At 48.4% G+C, this 18,734-nt stretch overlaps 1 pseudogene; it reads right to left on the reverse strand.

Moving 5' to 3' along the window:
- LOC148122204 (uncharacterized) overlaps positions 1-18,734 on the reverse strand; it is a 76,054-nt pseudogene that overhangs the window by 15,430 nt on the left and 41,890 nt on the right.

Here is an 18,734-nt window from a genome sequence, read left to right on the forward strand (position 1 = left end):
CCCAGGTTCTATTTCCAGCACCCACTTGGTAGCTCACGGCCATCTGGAGTTCCAGTTCCGGAGGATTTGACACCCTCTCTTAGCATCTGTGGGCACCACGCACTCTCATAGTACGCAGACACACATCTGGGCAAAACACCCGTGCACCTCATACACATGGAAAGATTTTTTTTTTAATCACTACTTACTATGTGACATTCTCTTTCAGTCTTTGAATGCTCACTGAGCATCCAAACAGTACATTTTTGTTTTTACTATCTTTTTTTAGATTTATTTGTGGTGTGTGTGTGCATGGGCAAGAGGTGTGTGTCTGTATGTGTGTAGGTCAAAGGACAGCTTCCAAGAGCTGGTTCTCTCCTCCTAGCACGTGAGTCCCAGAGGCGGAGCTTAGGTGGTGGGAGGTGCCTTAGATGGAGGTGCCTTTCTCATCAATCCTTGATTTTTACTTTTAATCAATTATACCTGCACCAAAGAGCACTTCCCACACATCTGCAGTACAACTGTTGACTTTCGACCACGGGTACCACCACATAACTGTCGTCTCTACACCCACACACAAAGCATTTCTCTCCTTGTCAAGTCTCCCCTTTGCTGTCAATCTCTCTCTACTTCCAACTCAAGACACCACCACCAATATAGACTGGGATATTAATCTTGACTGCCAGATTGACTTAGAATAACTCTGGAAACGAAACTGTGTGCACGTCTCGGAGGGAGGGTCTAGATGAAGAGATGAGGAGAAAGGCATACCCTCTGTGTGGGGAATCATTTCACGGGCCGGGGGCCGAGACTAAGTTAAAAAGGAGACTGCAAGGAGCACCAACCGGCATTCCTTCATCTCTGCTTCCGGACTGTGGATGCAGTGTGCCCAGCTGCCTCAAGCGCCTGCTGCCATGCCTTCTCTGCCATGGTGAGCTGTATGAACCCTCAGCGGTGAGCCTGAATAAACCCTTGCTGCTTTTGCCAGGCGTTTTATCAGCACAATGAGAAAAGTGACTTAATACAATGATTTCCATCACTAGTGTGACAGAATTTGGTCTGTTCAAGCTTCAATGTATAAAGACTAATAAAGTATGTATTTTTTTCGTAAATGAATTTTGCTCAGCATGATCTTTTGAGATTCATCAGTGCTGTTACATTTACTAGGGTTTTATTCTTTTTTATTCCCAAACATTCTATTGCATAGATTTATCACAATCTTCTGTTGACTCAACTGTAAGAAGAAATGGGCTTGTTTCCAGTTGGGGCCTATTACAAATAGAACTGTTAGGAACATGCTTGTAAGAGGTCTTTTTGTGAACATATATTTTCATTTCTCAAGTGCTGAATGGCAGAATGGCTGGCTCATGTGACAGGTGTACTGTTGGGTTTATAAGAATCTGTCAAAATGTTTTCCAAAAAGGGTCCTGCCATTTTTCATGTCTATGCGGTACATATTACATTATGTATTATTACGTAGGAGAGTTTTATTTGGTCCATATATTTGTCAACTCTTGGCATTGTCAGTTTCGTTAGCTTTAGCCACACTGGGGAAAGAGAGTATATTATGATCTTAATTTGCATGCTCCCATGACGAATGAGTATGAGCATGTGGTTTCCAAGTGGTTATTAAGTTTTCATATATTTTCTTTAGTACAAGGTTTGTTCAAATATTTAGTTCATTTTTTGCTGTTGTTGCGTGTGTGTGTGTGTGTGTGTGTGTGTGTGTGTGTGTGCAGGGTGTTCAAGGAAGTTAGGAGACACGAGATGTCCTTCTCCCATCATCCTCGGCATTACTCTCCTGAGGAAGAGCCTCTCGCTGAGCCTGGAGCGAGGCTGGCAGGTTGCAAGCCCCAGCAGTCCTCTGGGCTCTGCCTGCCACACGTTGGGGTTGTAACAATGCACAGCCACACCTGGGTTTTTCCATGGCTTCTGGGGATTTGAACTCAGATCCTCATGCTTGTGTAGTATTCACTCAGCCCTGTGCCTTCTCCCCATCTGCTTGCTGTTTTGTTTTTCTGAGACAGGGTCTTGCTGTGTATCCTAAGTCAATCTTAAACTTGCAATTCTTCTGGCTTGGCCTCCTGAGTGCTGGATTACTGGGAAGAGATGACATAATTCCTATATCTAACTGGCTATGTGAGCTTAAGAAACGAATTTAGAAAAAAAATTGTTCTGCTCTCCCCACCCCAGGAACAAGGAGTTGCTAGAAGAATATAAATTGGGAATTTAGACATGAGCTCTATATGAGCACCGTGTGCCCGTGGTACTCTAAGGTGTTGAACGCTCATCTCACCTGTGTCTCATCTACACACAGATACTTCTCTTTTTCCTGTGACTCGATTTCCCTGTTGTCCACCGTCAGCATGAAGTAACCAACCTCAGGACTCCAGAGTTTGTTCTGAAGCAGAAAGGAGGAGTCTCACTCAACAGTTCAGTCACCAGATATCTCCTCAGTCAGAAAGTTAACATTTTTCTTCTCTTCCAGGCTGGAAAACAAATGCCAAAATGAGAGTTCGGAGAAAAAGATCTGGCAGCTAATATATGCAGACTCTCCCGGGGAAGGGGCTTCCTTCCAGGCCTGCTCCAGAATCGCCGAGTCCTGGCCAGGCCTGGGCATTCTCCACAACCTGGACAAAGTGTGGCAGTGGGACACAAAGTGGCCTGCAGACGTGTAGATGTGTTTGCAAGCACAGTGTATGTGTGTGTGTTTGGGCTGTGAGATGGAAATCAGAGGCCAACTTGTGGAAAACAGTTCTCTTCTTCTGCCATCTGGGTCCCAGGGATTGAACTTAGGTTTTTTCTGAGTCTTTACCTGGTCTGGTGGTCTGAACGAGAATGTCCCCCATAGGTTCATGTATTTGAACTCTTGGTCCTAAGCTGGTTGTACTGGTTGGAGGCTTAAGGGCTGTGGCCTTGCAGGAGGAAGTGTGTCACTAGGAGAGGATTTAGGAACTCCATTTGTCATACTCCAACTTTGCTCGACTGCTTTTGTGGCTCAGCATCCAGTTCTCACTGCCATGCCTGCTGCTTGCTGCCATTCTCTCTCACCATGAGTCAAATAAATGCTTTCTTCTAGAATTTGCCTTGGTCAAGGTGTTTACCACAGCAACGGAAAGGTAACTAAGTCCTGGGCATGTGCGATCCTATACTTGGTAGTTTTTCTAGTGCTTCTCTGGGGTACTCCAGGCCTGGCCCAATCCCACATGGCCTACCTGATACCTATAGGTGAGATTATAGCCCCCTGGTCTAGGAGCTGGAAAATAGTAGCCAATGGGTTACTCTTGTCTTTGTTTCTTAATCTCTTATCTTTATTTCTCTATTATGAACTGGTACACTAAGGCAGAAAAGGGAGGTGAAGGTGACTGTATATGCATATATATGTGTCTGTATACACACACACACACACACACACACATACACATATACTTTGTACAGTATAATCTTATTGAAAGAAGCTGCCAGTTTGGCTCTGAGTTTCCCAGTCAGTTTTACAACCCACACTGTCAATAAGTCTAAAATTAAATCGCTTTCTTGGGAGAAGCAAGGTCTTCCCTTAAAAACCAACTTAGACGATGAAAACCGCCTTTGTCTGTTGCCTCTAGACTTGGGAACTTGGAGTTCTCAAATGATCCCAGTCGAAGCTATACAAATAACGCTCAATGCAAAATGCATGTGGAGCAAGCCTGGTGTCCCTGTGAGCTGAAAAGAGAAGGGATGCTGAGTTTGGCACATAGATGTCTTTCTTCCCAGATTGTACACAGCGCTGTTGTTTTCTAAAGAAAAAAAACTCAAGTATTTCAATGATGTATGAAATTACACTGAACTCTGTGCTCAGCTACGAACAAACAGGATCATGAATATTTTAAAATAATTCATTGTACCTTTGGTTTAAAGGTTGAGTCTCATGTAGCCCAGGCTAGCCTTTACTTGCTATGTAGCTGAGGATGGCCTTGAACATCTCTAATCCTTCTGCCTTTACCTTGAGAGCTGGGGATGCTGGTGTGCTTTGCCTTCTGGTGCTTGTGTAGAACCCAAGGGCTTCACACCGAGAGACAAGGGCTCTCCCAGTTGAGCTGAGCCCCAAGCTCTACCTCCTTTTTACTTCTGGTCTGATGGCTGGAAGGGAGGGTCGCTGTGGTTCCAGTACTGTCAGATCTGAACATTTCACAGTATTTGATATACTTGGAGACCTCTGACTACTAGCATGCCTGTATCTCACCCCAGATCCATGGGATCTGAATCTCTGGGGTGGGGCCTTGAGGATTATTTTTGTTTGAAAGACCTTCTGGTCTTACAGAAACAAAAGCAGACTCTACAGTCAGTAAAAAGAAAGAACTACAGGAACTGAAGGGAGGTAGGCTGGGGAGAAGGCTGGGTCAGTCAAGCGATGGTTGAACAAGCATGAGGACCAACTTCCATCCCCAGCACCCATGTAAAAGCTGGGCATGGTAGCACACAGATGTAATCCCAGCTCTGGGGAAGCAGAGATAGGAGTAGCCCTGGAGCTTGCTGACCAAACAGTTTTGCCTAACTGATGAGCCTCAGGTCCCAACAAGTGGCTCTGTCTCAAGAAGGTGGACAGTTGTCCTGTAAGTAGGAAATGTCCAACAGTGTCCTCTGGCCTCTGCATATACCTGCTTGTGTTCTCAGGTGTACCTTTATAGACAGATGCATACCTGTAGACTACCTCACATTCACCACAGAAACAGACAGACAGACAGACAGACACACACACACACACACACACACGAGAGAGAGAGAGAGAGAGAGAGAGAGAGAGAGACTAGCGGGAAGAAGACAGTCACAGGGGCACTATGAGGACCAGGTCATCAACTGAATGAAGAATTCGACTGCTCTTTCACCAGGAGCCTGGCCCCGCAGGCCTGGGGACCTTGACAACTGTCTTCACTTCCCACCTGACAGTGCAACACAGGTAGCCTGAGATGGAGTCAGTCTGTGGCCACTGGATGGATTATTTCTGGGAAGACGAGAGATGAGAACACGGACGTTTCCAGAAGAGACTGGATGTGTCGAGGAGCCCTGATTCCAAAGCTGTGGCACCTGCCCAGCCAGGCCTTGAACTTCCGGGGGACCCCTGACTGTTTCTCAAGGCTGCCACACAGCGCACATCCCAGGGAGGCTAAAGACACTCTGTCTCAAGGAAGACTTTCCCCATATCTGAGTGACAAGGGCTGGAAGTATCTGCTGAAGCCACTGGGTGTCTCGACAGGGGCGCCGGTCTGATGACAAGCAGCCACAGAGAAATGGGTCCCTTGGCCTGCCTCTCCCAGCCCAGCTTGGCTGCCCGGTAGGAGGGTGGATTTCACTCTGTGAGATCGGATAGAAAACGCAGCAGCTCCTCTGTCGGTTCCAGTAATCATCAGCCTCAATCTCTGGTGCGATATTTTATGAATTAATAAAAATGATCACGGGCAGTCCAGGGGGACCCAGGGAAGAATCACATGCGGTAGAATTTTAATGAGCACCATGGGGAATTTCAACCTTCCCTTGCTTTTTATTATTTTTTTTTAAAAAATCTCTCCTTGCTCGCCCACCCCTTTTGAAAAAAAAAAATAGACTGAGCCACTCTAAATGACTATTACAAGAATTAGGTGTCTTTCCCTCCCCGTGTTGTTTGGCCCACCACACAGCCCTCCTGCCCCACACACTCGCCTGGCACACCTGCTCTCTGCCCTAATTGAGCAGATCATCAGCCGATTTGTCAAGCTTAGCCCAGACCTCCAACTGCCACTTCTTCCCCCAGACTGCCAGCCCTGGCCTGCCTGAAACACTCAGCAGATGTACAGCTCCCTGAGTGTGTGTGTGTGTGTGTGTGTGTGTGTGTGTGTGTGTGTGCCTGTGTGTGTGCCTGTGTGTGTGTGTGTGCCTGTGTGTGTGTGTGTGCCTGTGTGTTATGACAGACCTTGTACTCATTATTGAATAATTCATTGTTGCGTTAATGTCTTCAGATAACATCACTCACTTCCTCAGTCTTCGCTCTCATCTGGCTCGCTGGGGAAAACTTGATTATGCCTGCCGCCCTGACGACAGAGTACACAGATAAAAGATAATTGCTTGGCTTGACTCCTCCATTGATATGAAAATAAGATTTAAATTATTCACTCCGGTTTAAAGGTTAGTTGAAGGTTATTACAGGGGATGAAGGGGGAAAAAATCACTCTTCTTACGTTGGGGGCTGAGATAAGACAGGTTTGAAAGGGCCTAATGCACTTTGTGGGCAGAAGCGCCGGCTTGTGAATACATCCAGAGCCCTCTAGAGATTTCAATCTAGGAGAAGTCAATTATTTATAAGCAAATTATGGCCAGCTTCTCGTATACATAAAACACTCTGCGTCACAAATAAGGCTAGGGTGGTGTGCTCCCTTTTCAGCACCCAGTTTTTCTCGGTCTCAAAGCTTGGGCAGAGTTACAATGGGGATTTAATGAGGGGCCTCCATTAGGGAGGTCACCTGCTTGGTGGGGGCTCCTTTTAGTGAATGACAGTGCCATTAAGAATAAAAATGTTCATTTGGCTTCAGGCAGGTTTCTAGCTAGGGATCTGACTCTTACGAGGTGCACAGGAAGTAAACCCTGGGGGGTGTTGCTGAGCCTGCAGCCGGCACTGGTCTGCCCCACACAGCCCTCGGTGTTGGAGGGGAGCTTAGGGACTCTGCATAGGAAGTGATCTCAGGGCTGTTTCTTCCCAGGAGCCACCTCTCCAGCCTGAGGATCAATAATTGATAGGCTTCCATGTTTCTGGAAGCTGGGCGCTGTTTCAGAATGTAGCCAGAATTTTCCACGCCATGCATTAATCATGGGCAGCCATTTTAATCAGAATAAAGACCCTTGGAGCTAGTGTGCTGGGCCCCCAAGGGTCAGCTTGCAAATAGCTCGGGAATGTGCTAGGACCCCTCCCCTAGGGCCCCTCCCCCAGTAAAGCACTTCTAGGTTTCAAGGGGCCTCAAGTCTCCTTGTGTCCCATGTCCACGGTTTTCTGCCTTCCTTATATCAGCAGACAGGACATCTTCTATTCCCCCCCCCCCCACACACACACATTGTTGCCCTCTGAGGCTGATACTGCTACAAAGGGAATTAGTGGGGGTGGGGGCGGGGACAAGAAGCATCTCTTCCGGAAGTCTGGAGGTTCCTTGTAGCCATGATTGGGGCAGGAAAGTTGCCTCTTGAGGATGCAACCAGATATGCTGCCTTCTGCGGCTTCTTCATCAACCCAAGGCCTTCAGCAAGGCTGTAGAGCCTATGACTCTCAGCGCTGCAGTTCCCTATGGGTATCCTGTTGGAAGAGACCCCAGCCTTCACCAGCTTGTGGGGAAGGGCCCAAACAGCCTGGGTTTTCCCCCAACTAAACTGACCTGGTGATGGCGGGACCTGAGCTGGTTAGCCAAGGGCAGCAGAGGAGGTAAGGGCAGCTGGGTGGTGATGCCCATGAGAAGCAAAAGCTAAAGACAGATAGGTCCAAGGTTGGAGGAAGGGGGAGGGATGGGGGGGCAGTGATAATGTTCTAAACAGAAGGACCATGACCCGGTAAACAGAAGCCTAAATTCAGCATTCCTCTGGTATCTCTTAAGGCGGGTTTCTGTTTGCCAGGAAAAGCACTACCTCCCTTATCCACTCCGATGGTCAACTACCTTGGGCAAGGGCACCTAGTTCCCAGTTAATCCAAACAGCCCGCTTCGGCCTGAGATGCCCACTTTGCCGACTATCATCAAATCGGCTGGCCTTCTGGCCAGCCCGCTGTCCTCCATCCTCAAGGCACAGACTGTTCCCCCAGCACGCTTTTCTCTCTACCCACACAGGGGGCCACTTCAATGGTTTCACTGAACCCCTGCTTACAGTGGACATCACTGGGAAGCTTGGATTTGCTGGGCTTAGGGGTCAAACATAAGAGACTGTTCTTTTTCCTTCTTGTCTAGACCTGGAGCCAAGAGCTCTGCAGCAATTCGGCAGACAAAACTAAACCAAAGACACATGACAACCAAAGTCAGAGAGAGAGGGAGAGAGAGAGAGAGAGAGAGAGAGAGAGAGAGAGAGAGAGAGAGTCAGTTAAATGAATACCTGAGTGTACTTGGTTAAATGATTTGTCCAAAGTCCAACAGCAAATGAATGACTGTGTTTAGACCCAACCCCAGCTGTGCTGATACAATAGCTAATGATGTTTTAGGATGGTTTTGGTCTGGAATATCGCAGACCCAGAACGCAGCAAGTATTGCTTCTCGCCTTTGGTGTGGCTTTGTGAAGATGTTGGGAGGACACAGCTTGGTTCTTCACCTGGAGAACTGGACAGAGGCTGCTGGGCTCTTTTATCTCTAAATTCTGTGACTACAAAGTTACTAGAATATTCCTCAAGGAAAACCTGAAGGGTAGGAACCCTGCCTTAGTCGCTGTTGCAGAACAAGGCACACTCCGGGCACTGCAAGGGGACAAGGGTGACAGTGTTGTCAGAAGTCTCCATCAGGGCACAGGAAACAGAGTGAAATGAGAGTGGCCCACGATACAAGTAGGACTGGCATGAAGCGGGGTTAGTGTCACAGGCTTGCACCTGGGAGGGTGTTGTTCAAAACAGACAGGAGGGACAGAATCAGCTGGGCGAGCAGGATTGGTGGCAGCTACAGCTGAGGCCATGTTGCCAGTCTGGGGTTTTAGGAAGGATTTTGATGCTCAGTGGAGTCCCCGGTGGTTCTGAAAGGGAAGGATGAGGTGTGAAAAACAGGGTCTAAAGAAATGAATGAAGAGGCTGTGGAAAGGCATCCCAAGGCTGGTCTAATCCAGGCAGGGACCATGATTAGCCATGGATCAAGCCCCTTCCTTCCTTCCCTCCCTCCTTCCCTCCCTTTCTTCTTCCTTCCTTCCTTCTTTTCTCTCTCCCTCCCTCCCTCCCTCCCTCTCTTCCTCCTTCCCTTTCTCCCTCCCTCCCCCCCTTCCTTCTTCTTTTCATGTACATACACTGGAGACTATAGGACAATTTCGGCTGTTCCTCAGGAGCCATTGCCTTGTTCTCTGAGCCAGGATCTCCCATTGACTCAGAGCTACCCTAGGAATACAGTCCCTGGGACTTGCTCGTCTCTGTTCCCTCATTCCCCAGCTCAGAAATTACAAACTCATGCCACCACACCAGACTTTTTGTTTCGTTTTGTTGTTGTTGTTTTGTTTTATCGAGACAGGGTTTCTCTGTGTAGCTCTGGCTGTCCTGGAATTCACTTTGTAACCTCGAACTCACAGAGATCCGCCTGCCTCTGCCTGCGCAGTGCTGGGATTAAAGGTGTGTGCCACCACCACCCGGCTACACCAGACTTCTTAAAAACTTGTGCTCTGGGTATCAAACTCAGACGCTCATGCTCACATAGCAAGCACATCGCCAACTGAGTCCTCTCTCCAGCCTTCTCTTTGCCTTTTCATTTTTCTTTGCCTTAGAAAAAAAATCTTGGACTAAGCGTTTTCAAAGAAACAAGATACTATCATTGACTGGAGAGATAAGCACCCAAAGGAACATAAAACTAGAGAAGGCAGCGAGCTACCATTGCAAAGAAAAAAAATACTCTTACAAAGCAACTGAAGAGAGGGTTTGTTTTAGCTCATAGGTCAAGGATGACGTCAAGCTGCCAGGAGCTGGTCACACCCCATTTCCAACCAGGAAACAGAGAGCGGATGAATGCGTACCGCTGATTCATCACGTAGGCCAGGATCCCAGTCAGAGGACTGTGCCGCCCATAGTGGGTGATCTTCCCACCTCAGCTCAATCAAGATACCCCCACCCATGTGCTCAGAGGTCTGGCTCCGGGGCGATTCCAGATTGTGTCAAGTTGGCAACCCAAAGCGCCACAAGGAGCTCACTCTGAGACATGTGGGGAAGTTTCACAGGTGGTGGACAGAGGACCAGAAGAGAACTGACCCCGAGGAGACCGCCACATAGGAGGTCTTGGAAGAGACGTGCCTGGAAAACCAGTCCGTCCACAGGGAGTAAGTAGTGCCGGCTCCAGGACCTGAGCCCTGACTGTAGGTCCAGCGCCCTATGCAAGGGAATGCATCAACCCCTAATAGTGGAGAAAGAGGAATGGAGGGGTACAGTGACCATTGGCTTACACCTAGGCTGATTTTCTCAGAAAGGCGGGACGGTTAGACCTGGTAGAAAGGGCAGGTCTGACAGGTCATCCGAACTGTACTCAAGGAGAGCTGAACAGAGACAAACAGTATTTGAATTCTTTCCCATCTTCAGGTCTTGGACACCCCTCAAGAGTTCTGGGACGGAGGCCACTGCGCAAGCACAAATGACTGATTGCCTGTGCAGGGCTGCTAGGCTAATGAGCCTGAGGTCGCTGCAGGGATGGATATCCATCCAATCGGCGCATATTAAAACCCTCCTAATCATTTTTGCTAGCTGGCTCCCTAATGTGATCCGGTGATGTGCCTGGGTTTAAATTCTCATTACCCATTTCCACCCACAGGTAACAGGTCTCGCTCATTCACTGTGGGCAATTTCCTGCCCCATTACCTGTGAAAATCAGAGAGCAGCCGGGCCGTTAGGAGAGCAAAAGAGCCCATTTCCTCCTCTTAAAAAAACCCAGTAAAGCAGGAACCCTGGGTCTTTGTGTTTCCTTGTGCCAGGTCAATGTGCAGCCTACCCACACCCCAGGCTAGACTGTGCCCATTGGAAGCGGGCTGGCACTCGAACACACTTGCTCTTTCCACAAGGCCTGGGTATCACACCACCCTCTGCTTAATCACAACTCTTCACATGGAGTCTGCTTTTCAGAGCAGCTTCTCCACCACCAGGCCCCTGCAAACAGCGATAACACAGTTGACCTGTCCCCTGCACAAAGCGTGGGGACACTGGTTTCTGGCCACCCCTTGCCTATCGTTGCCATCGGTCTACATGTTTTTCTTTCCTCTAAAAGAAGGTTTGAAAGGGCAGAGGTTGCATTGGCATGAGTACCTATCACTGGGTACCAAGTTATCCCCAAGGCATAGAAGCTTAAAGCAACAAGCAAGGGCTGGAGATGAAGTTCACCGTCCTTGTCTGCCTATCATTAACATAGCCCTGGGTTCAATTCCCAGCACCACAGAACAGCACGGAGCGACAGCACGGGGTTCCCAGCATTGTGTCACATCTGGGTGTGAGACTTGTCTACCTGTGTGGCGTGGGCAGCATTTTCTTCAGTGACCTGTGTTGAAAGTGGCCCATGGTGTCAGTCAAGAGTAGCTGAGCCGACCAGGGTGTCCCAAGAGTGTGGCATCCAGATGTCACGCAGGCTTCAATTCTCTGAGGTTTAACCGAGCCACCGGATATACCTAAGTTGGGTTTTACACAGCTGTCAGATGTTGGCCCTGGCAGAAGAACTCAGTCCTGTGTCACATGGAATAGCTCTTCGGACAGCTTGAGTATTCTTACAACACGGCGAATGGCTTCTCCACAACCACTGATGTAGAGAACGGAGATAAAGCAGCTATTCCCCGTGTGAGTTACCCTTAGAAGTCACCCCTGTGTTCTTTCAAACCTTCATTTCCAAAAGTCAGGCTGCTCTGTGGGTGAGGATGACGGCATGAGGTCGGTTCCAGCAGGTGAGGGGACCATCCTGGAGACCGGCTACCACAAGAGCTTTCCCACCATCAGCTCACATCACTTGTGGTAGGTAGGGCTTCCGGAAAGGGAGGGAAAGTCACTGAGCAACCCCCCCCCCCCCCCCCCGCTTGCTAGCTTGCTAATTTAATTCCTGTATCCTAGGGTAGGTTTGGTCTTTCTGATGGAGAGGCAGCTCGGGAAATGGCTGGTTTGAGATTCAGCAGTGAGCAGGTTGTTGATCAGGATTAAGACTCAAGAGAGTGAGCCTATAGTTCAATGATAGAGTGCTTGCCCAGTGTGCCTGAGAACCCATGTTCAAATGATAATAATAAAGACAATGATGATGAAAATGCTTTAAAAAAAGCAAGAGGTTCATTTTTCTTCTTAAAGTTATTTTTAAACATTTATTTTTATTTTATCTGTATGTGTGTGTGTGTGTGTGTGTGTGTGAGGTATGTGCTCATGAGTGCAGTGCCCTCAGAAGCCAGAAGAGAGCGTCAGGCATTCCAGAGCTGGAGTTCCAGGTGGTTGTGAACCATCCAAAGTGGGTGCTAGGAATTGAATTTGGGTTTTCTGGAAGAGCAAGATCCATTTTTAGCTATTGAACTATCTCTCCGACCTCCTTAAAGTTCTAGAAGTCTGCTATGCTGCAAGCCTGGGTTAAGGGTGGATTCTTCTCTTGGAAGGATTTTGTGTCCTAGTTAGGAGGCTGGCAATATGACTGCCTTAGAGTTGAGTAAATCAAGGTCCTGGGAGTTCAGTGGCTCATAACATTTCAGGGCAAAGTAGGACTCAAAACTCAGGCTTTTTTACTTTCCACACTAAAGCCCAAACATGCCTCCAAAGCTCCTCACTAGGCAAGTGACCTTCAACTAGGTGTCTCATTGGGCTGAAAAGGAGCTCAAGGCCTGAGATCGTGGGCGTGGGTCACTAATGAATGACGTCACCTTTTCCTTGTGGTTAGCACTCAAAACCAGGAAGAAATTAGGCAACTGGAAATCAAATATAAACATTCTTTGATAAGTCTGAGTCATTTTTCAGAAGAAGGAAATCATGTTGTCTGATGCAAAAGTAAGCAAGGTGATGCCTGTCTACAGCTCCCAGGTCATCACGGGCATGCTTGGCATCATTGCTTACTTTTCCTCGAAGGCCCTGTGTCCTTCCATTTGTTCGATAATGTGTGACACAGAAAGCAGACTCCATCTTCAGGGGCTTGAGTAAGGTTATAGAGGGTTCACACTCCAGGTTTTGGAACCAACAACCTAGACTTCCTGCCCATGTGACCTTGGAAGTGACTGGTGTTCTCAGGAGTGAAGTACCAAATACCAAGAGGGAGAAATAATTTCCGATTGGTCACTGGGCAGACGTTTTCAGCAGGGTGTAGCTCTGAGTCCCTCTAGATCTCTCTAACCAGATGGGAACCCTGGGTGGAAATTGTTTTCTTTCCAAGACACGAGGCAGATACAGAGATGGGGCCTGGCCCAGTGGGTGGGGAAGGCCATGAGACTGTATGCTAACCTGGTAGCCGGGATTGGTGGGGGGACCTGGCCAAAGTCCTGATCAACCAAAGTGACAGCGAACTTGACCTTTCATGCAAGTCACATCCAGGTTCTCTCCACCTGCCAGAATTCAACCCAGTAAGGCCCGGGGGGTCGTCGTGAGCACATGTCTGCAAGCAGGTGTGTGCATCGCTCTCAGCTCTTCTGAAGCAGGTGTATGCATCGCTCTCAGCTCTTCTGAAGAAACCAACTCTTGGTATGTCAAGTACCTGCTGCATACTATGTCAGTTCAGCCTTCTGGGGCATGCTCCTGCCTCCATTTGCCAGATGAGGCGACTATGGCCTAGGGGAATTAAAGGGCTTGCTTTTCTAGTAGGAAGGGCAGGGCTCGTGTGGGCTACCTCCAGAGCCAAAATGGACCTCCTTCCTGCTCAGGAGACTCATAGCATGGCTCGGTCTCTCCCCATCAGGTTAGTGGAGAGTTTATTAGCTTTCATTTTTGGGTTCCTTGATCCAGAAGCATAATAGAAAAAAAAAAGGTATGATAGAACAAAAAGAAAGAGATTCTTGGAGGGTTGCTGCATTTGGGGGGGGGTGATAAAAGCCTATGTGCACACCTGTATGCAGGCATGCATTAGTACCCCAGCATCTACGGCCCTGTATGTATACACACACACACACACACACACACACACACACACACACACACACGTCTGCCTGCTGACTCTGTCCAACTGTACCTGGATGATTTTGTGTATCAACTTGACACAAGCTAGAGTCATCAGAGGAAGAAACCTGAGTTAAGGAGCTAGATCCATGAGATCCAGATGTAAGGTATTTTCTCAATTAGTGGTCAGTGAGGGTAGGCCCAACACATAGTAAATGATGCCATCCCTGGGCTGGTGGTCCTGGGTTGTATAAGAAAGCAGGCTGAGCAAGACATATGAAGCAAGTCAGTAAGCAGCACCCGTCCATGGCCTCTGCATCAGCTACTGCCCTCCTTGAGTTCTTGTCCTGATTTCCTTCAGTGATGAACAGCAGTGTTGAAGTGTAAGCTGAATAAACTCCTCCCCAACTCACTTTTTGGTCATGGTGTTTGTTATTCTTTTGGTCTCTGGTTCCTTTGAGGGGCAAGCCACGCCCACTCCCGGCGACCCCTGACCTCTCCCCACTATCTTGGAACACACATTCTTACTGCTTTCTTCTGGGGGCTGCACACATCTCCCCATCTCTCTCTCTTTCTCTCTGTCTCTTTCTTTCTCTCCCTCTCCTTCTCCCTCTCCCTTTCTCTCTCTGCCCCCTCCCTTTCTCCTCCATAACCCCCTGAATAAATATTTCAATCTCACTGTACATGTCCGTGTCTCTGTCTCCTGCCCACCTGCCATATGTCTGCTTGCCACCACACTGGCTGCTCCCAGCGCCCGTGATGCCTGCTCTCTCTCCTGGGACACGGGAACCATCCAGGGATCTCAGGCAGGGTGCTGGGGGGCATGCCAGCATTTTAGGCCTGACCACGTTTTTCTTTGGAGTAATGTGGCTTTGGGATTTTGGATTAGAAAAACAGCTGGATGCTTTAAGTGAGGCTTAATGAGTTGCCCTAGTAGAAACATAGAAGATAGGGGTGCTGGGGGTGATTTGAACTGTGGGGCCTGGCTCAAGAAGTTTCGGAGAGAAAAATATTAGTCTGTGGCCTAGAGACTGTTCTTGTGATATTTTGGCAAAGGAGTGTGGCTTTTTTTTCCCCTTGTCCAAAATGTGTGCCTGAGGTTAAATGGAAGAGTTTTGGGTTAGTTGAGTTGACAGAGGAAATCTCAAAACAGCCTTGAATAGACCTTGTCCTGTGGTTGTTAGTGTTCACTCTATAAAGATCTAGAATAAAAAGGAGCAAGCTGAGAAAGGAAAGATACAAAATGTACAGTTTGAGGGAAAATGAGCTAAATCCACCGTATTTAAGGAGATAGACAGATTTAAAAGATGCCTAATGTTAAATGGAATAAATGGGATGGTGACCTCAAGGTAAGAGCCCACCCAGCTAAGCTTTCAAATTGTGAAAAGGGATTATGGAAAAGCTCAAAACCAGGCATACACCTTTAATCCCACCCGGAGGCAGAGGCAGAAGGATCTCTGAGTTCAAGGCCATCTTGGTCCACCGACCAGGTTTCTGGACGTCCAAGTTTAGTAGGTGAAGGAAATCATTGAGAAGAGAAAGCTGGTCAAGATGTTACAAAAGGGTGACCTGTTCCAGCCCCCAGTAAGCTGCAGAACTTGGCAGCTTCAGCCACGTCATTCTGGCTTTAGAGTTAAGGATAAAAGAAAAGGGTTATGGAATCTTTCTCTGAGACTAAGAAAAGTCTTTAAAGCCAGGCATGTATCAGGGGTGCATGAAGGTCTAGACCTGCATGAAGGTCTAGACCTGCATGAAGGTCTAGAGAGGCCACATGTGAAGCTGTGAAGATGAAGTTTGGATTGCCTTGGAGACCCCAAATGTTGGAGATGCCAGAGCTGCTAGCAGGGAGTGGAACCAGTACAAGAGAAAGGAGTGTGTTACAGTCAACAAAGCTGAAAGGAGTTGGAGAACTCAAGAGTGCTTGGACAGATGTCAGGTATCAGATGAAGTTTGACCACCTGGTTTTCAGTCTTACTTTGGTCCAGTATTTCCTCACTATGCTCCTTTCCCCACAGTTGGAATGGTAATGTATATCCTGTGTCATTTTATGTTGTAAGTTTGTGATCTGTTTTTTATTTTTATTTTATAGAGGATTACAATTAAGAAATTGCATGAAGAGACTTTGACTTTGGACTTTTAAACAGTATTGAGACTGTGATAGGCTATGGGGACTTTTTAAGTTGGACTAATGCATTTTGCACTATATTATGACTATAAGCCTATGGGGTCAGGGAGTGGAATATGGTGATTTGAATAGGTATGGCCTCTGTTATGGTTTGAGTAAAATGGCGCTGTTCCCTGAGTGGCCTGTGGGCCATGAGGTGCAGCACGCCCCAGACAGGGAACCGCATCATAGGCACGCCATGCAAAGTGAGGTTGGATATTTATTTAGTGGGTTATGGAAGGGAAGGGGAAAGGGGAGAAGGGGGAAAAGTAGAGGGGGGGGGACCAGAGAGAGGGGAGGAAGGAGAGAAGTGGGGAGGAGGGAGCGAGGCAGAAGCTGCCTCTTTGGAGAGAGATGGAAAGGGAGGGGCCTGGGTAGTAGACAGGGGAGGAAGTGGAAGTGAGCGGGGCTTGTCTCTTAAAGGGACAGGACAGACCATTACAGCCTCCATAGATTCATGTATTTGAATGCTTGGCCCTTAGAGAATGTCACTATTAGGAGGTGTGGCTTGTTAGAGTAGATGTGGCTTAAGTATGTCACTATGGGAGTAGGCTTTGGAGTCTCATATATGTTCAAGCAATGTCCAGTGTGGGACACAGTCTGCTTTTTTTCCCTGTGGGTCAAGATGTAGAACTCTCAGCTCCTTTTCCAGCACCATGTCAGCCTGCATACTGCCATAGAGATAATGGACTAAACTTCTGAAACGGTAAGCCAGCCCCAATAAAGTGTTTTCCTTTATAAGAGTTGCCATGGTCATGGTGTCTCTTGACAACAATAGAAACTCTAACTAAGACACAAACTATGCTCAGGGGTACAGTTTCTTGTCCTGTTCATACCTACATATAATAGTGTACCCCCAAATGTACTGTCTCACTCACACACTCTTATTGAACACAAATGTGCTCATCTCTGGACTCTTCAATCTTGCACAAGTCTCCAGTTGCCCTCTGTAATGGCCTCCTCTGCAACTAGGAACTATGGAATGGCAGCAACTCCCATGCATTTCCCTTTCTTTCCTGGATTCGAATTCCCACAGTGCCCAGAGAGAACACTCCCATCTCCCCCATCCATCTCTAGACATTTTTCTCTTATCCTTTGGCTTCTGTTGGTTTTGGAGCCAGCCATAGGGAACAAAGAACTGCGGAGAGCAGAGGGGCACTGTGGAGGTGAACCCTGGTACTGGGGTTGTTCAGCAGGCTGGGTCTCCCACACTGTCTCTAGACTCCTGCTCTGCCCAGAAGCCTTCTGGTTGGAGACAGACCATTGGTATTGATTGTGACAAGATGGTGTGCGATCGGGAGCTTCTCAGAGCCAACCCATCTGTTGTCACTTTGAGACGGGTCTTACTACATAGTCCTGACTGGCCTGGAACTTGATATGTAGAGCAGGCTGGCATTGAACTCACAAAGATCTGTTTGCCTCTGCCTCTTGAGCGCTGGCTTTTAAAGGCATGCGCCACCACGCCCAGCCCCCAACTGGCATATTAAGCAATCATTTCTAGAGCAGATGACATAACTCCCCCGGCATCGGTTTGTCCTAATGGGCTTGGTATTACTCATGTGCTAATTGATTGGGCATGCAGGGAAGAAAAACTAAATTCACTTGCGAGGCGATTTTATGGCAGAACTCATCACAGGGGTAATTTGCTGAAAATGTTCGGTCTGCTCTGGTTATGTAAGATCGCCCCTGCTCCTGGGTTTTATCTCGGGCTGGCTGAGCATGCTGGAGGTAGACTCCCTCAGGACCTTGGAGGCCCTGCCTCCCCCTGCCTCCTCCTGCCTCCCCCTGCCTCCCTCTGCCTGTCCACTGCCTTGCCTGTCAGGCAGTTGCCCTTGGGAGTGCTGACAATTAGTGCCTTATGCACAACTTTCTCGCCTCAGGGGCGGCTTTCAAAATATCTCAGCTTCTCCTGTGAAAAAACCGCCTCTGTCTGAGGGCAAAACAGTTATTTTCGGATCAGCCATCTAGTGTTACAAAGCTCCTGCTCGGAGAGGAAAAGGAGAAAGGCGGAGGATGTGTGTGTGCACACGTGACAGGCATGTGTGTATGTGTGTGTGTGTTTGCCTGTGGATGCATGTGTGTGTGTGTTTAAAAGACAGAATATTTTGCTTGGAAGAGGAGGGGTGGGAGGCTGAAAGAGGCTGGAGAGCTTCCTTCCTTCCCACTCCTCCCTCTTTTCCTCCCCCTCTCCCACCCTATCTTCCTGATCTTTATTCTCTCCTCCCTCTGCTCCTCCCTCTTCCTTCTCCTTTCTCTTCTCCCTTCACTTCTCTCCCTCCTCCCCCCACTCCCTCTCCTCCTCCCTTTCTACCCCACTCCCTCTCCCCTATTCCTCCTCCCCCACCCCCCTTACTTCTCAGCCTCCTCTCTCTGCCTCATCTCCCTCCTCCCCCTCCTTCCTGCCTCTTGCTTCTCTCCTTCATATTCATCTTCCTCCCCTTCCCTTCTCTCCTTCCTCCCTCTCTGATCTGACTCCTTCCTTTCTTGTCTCTCTTTTCTCCCTGCCACCTCCCCCCCCCCCCGCATCCCTGCACTACTCTCTAAACTCCCTGTCTTACCAGTGAATCTAAAAGAGTCCGAAACCTCAGTTGGTCTTTGTTTTCCGAAGTGGCAATGCCATCATATGGCCTGTTGTCACACCAGGGGGACGGAATGAGTCCCATCAATCATCAAGGACCCCTAAGTCCCCAGGACTCCTTCAGATGTGTGTAGCTGGATGGGCTCCCTGGCCATGGACTGCTGCTGGCTAGTTTAATCATCTCTCAGGGCTCCTGAGGGCCTTGACCACTGACAGGCTTCTTCAGTCCTGGGCTATGGTGTGAGGTTGTATGGCCTCTGCTTTCTGCA

The sequence above is a fragment of the Myodes glareolus genome, chromosome 4 (assembly GCF_982192425.1).
Source record: "Myodes glareolus chromosome 4, mMyoGla1.1, whole genome shotgun sequence".
NCBI lineage: Eukaryota > Metazoa > Chordata > Mammalia > Rodentia > Cricetidae > Myodes > Myodes glareolus.